Raw genomic sequence first — 2,163 nt, 5'->3', positions numbered from 1 at the left:
GGACTCGTCCCTGTCAGCAGCCACTAACAGAGCAAAAGCCGCCTCAAAAGACTAATTTATTCCTCACCAGGACGGTTCTGCCAGCATCAGCTCTGGTGCTTGGGCCCCTCCGGGGCAGGAGGGCCTGGCCAGGCCCAGGGCCCTGCCACCACAGGGAGCCCGCGCCGCCGCCCTCCCTGCCTGGCTGCTTCTCCTCGCCCGTGAGGGGTGTGCTCTGGCTGCCCCCAGAATTTTCACCACAAGCAGCGCGGCGTACAGGCATTCATTTCTGGAAGCCTCCGCCAGGCACTGCGATGGGCCTGGCAGGGGGTAAACTGGTACCGGGCTCTCTGATCACCTTCGTCCTCTAGTGTAGATATATGTAGATAGAGCAGCAAAGACGTGCCAGGGCACCTCCAGAGAGGTTCAGCCTCCTTCCCTTCCCAAGCAGGTGAATGTGGTTGTCTGTGTTCTACAGAGCAGGAAAATGAGGTGCAGAAGGAGGAAGAAAAAGAGGAGGAGGATGAGGGCTGGCTGGGGGGTCAGAAGCTGAGTCACCAGTAACCCACAGGATCTCAGTCATCCTCTCTGTCTGCTCTGACCATCTAGAAGATCCTTCAGATTGCTTTGCTGGAGGCAAGCCCAGCTGTATCGCCAAGAGCACACACCAGCTCCAGGGTTTTTCTGCACTGGTTCGTTGTGTTCCCACCAAAAGTCAGCCCGTCAGGGTGAGGGGATGCGACTGCAGCCCTCCCAAACCCATGGCCGTGAAAACAAGCCCAGGAGACATTCGTGATTGTATGTTTTGTCCTCCTGTCCCGGCCCCTGGGGTCTGCACGTTCATGTTTTGGTGCATGATCACCCGTGCTGAGCACCGACACGCTCGTGGCACTGACATGCTGGTGGGCCTCTGGGAAGCCGCAAATACCAGAATGGTGAGAAAAGAGTAAAAGGTAAGAAGGAACTTGGTAATTCATCCCACTGGAAGGGGCAAAAAGCCAGGGCACGTCCTCCCGCTCCCCCGGCTCCCGGCAGGCTCCCCATGGGTGGGTGGCGGGGCTGTGCTGGGCCTTGCTTTGACTGGCAAGTCTCCTTGTCTGTCACGCCGAGAGCCCTCCTCTTTAGGAGGGATTTAAGGGGCTTTCTATGGCTATAGACTACAAGGACAAATAGCACCCCCAAACCCCAGAGCTCAGTTATGAAGCTGCTCGTGGGGAGAAGATGGAAAGAGAGATTTCGGTCTAAAGCAGATGAGCTGAGCTGAAGGCATTGCTCCATCCTTCCCACCAGACAGGCAAAAAAATGTAATCGGCGGAGGTGAAAAGCTGAGCAGCCTGCCAGCACTGGCACCCTGCAACCTGCACAGGCTCCCACCACTTCGGGCATCTCTTCCTCTCCCTCTTTGCCTCCTGCAAGATTTAAGCCTTTCGTTTGCAATCTCAACTCCTGACAGTCCTTGTCAATAAATGAGGTGAGCATCCTCTTCTGTCTCTCTCTCTTTGTGCGGGAGGACTCGGAGCACAAGCCGCGATGTAGGGCATGCGCTGAGGCGGAGGGGAGGAAGGTGCTCTGCGCGGGGAGCAAAATGGCCAAAAGATGCATTTCGAAGCTGACGGTGGGAAGGGATTTGAGAGGCGTGAAATGAGATTGCAGGGAGAGAAGGGGAGATGGTAGCCTCGCAGCGGCACGGCATTGCTTGCGCTTAAATGACCCTGTTATATTCAGCATGCTTTGAGCGCAGGGTGATAAAAAGCTGCCCGGTGATAAAACTTAAGGAACGGCTTCTGTTGTGATGCAATTGCAGTAAATGATTGCTGGCTCTGACTGAAGACCTGCTGTTGCTATGTGCGTGTCAAATCTGCTCGGATTTTCGGTTGGAGATCGAGGGGGCACCTGCACGCATCGCTGCCCGGCGGAGGGGGCAGGGTTTGCTTCTTCTCCTGCCTCCTTGCAATGGTTTCTTCCAGCTTGCTGCTGGAGGACGTTTGCTGCCGGAGGAATCCAGCCGGCTTTTCTGCGGCTATGCGGTGGGAGCAGGGGCGATCCCCTTGGAAATCCAGGAGGTTTGGGAAAGGGAGGGGGTTAAGCTGGATTTCGGTGGCGGAGGTCAGGCACAGGTTACTCCGCTGTGCATTGCATAATCTTTTGTTTCTCAAGGTCTTCTTCCTTCCTAAAGGGAGACGT

The 2,163-nt window shown here is 56.0% G+C and overlaps 1 protein-coding gene across 1 annotated transcript in view; it reads right to left on the bottom strand.

Annotated features, from left to right (window-relative positions):
- Positions 1-2,163, bottom strand: part of MRPL34 (mitochondrial ribosomal protein L34) — a 5,117-nt gene that overhangs the window by 867 nt on the left and 2,087 nt on the right. The gene's annotated exons all lie outside the window — the stretch shown is intronic.

The sequence above is a fragment of the Phaethon lepturus genome, unplaced genomic scaffold, assembly GCF_000687285.1.
Source record: "Phaethon lepturus isolate BGI_N335 unplaced genomic scaffold, ASM68728v1 scaffold30797, whole genome shotgun sequence".
Lineage (NCBI taxonomy): Eukaryota > Metazoa > Chordata > Aves > Phaethontiformes > Phaethontidae > Phaethon > Phaethon lepturus.
The sequence above is the reverse complement of the archived record's forward strand: the minus strand, read 5'-3'. Positions and strand labels throughout refer to the sequence as shown.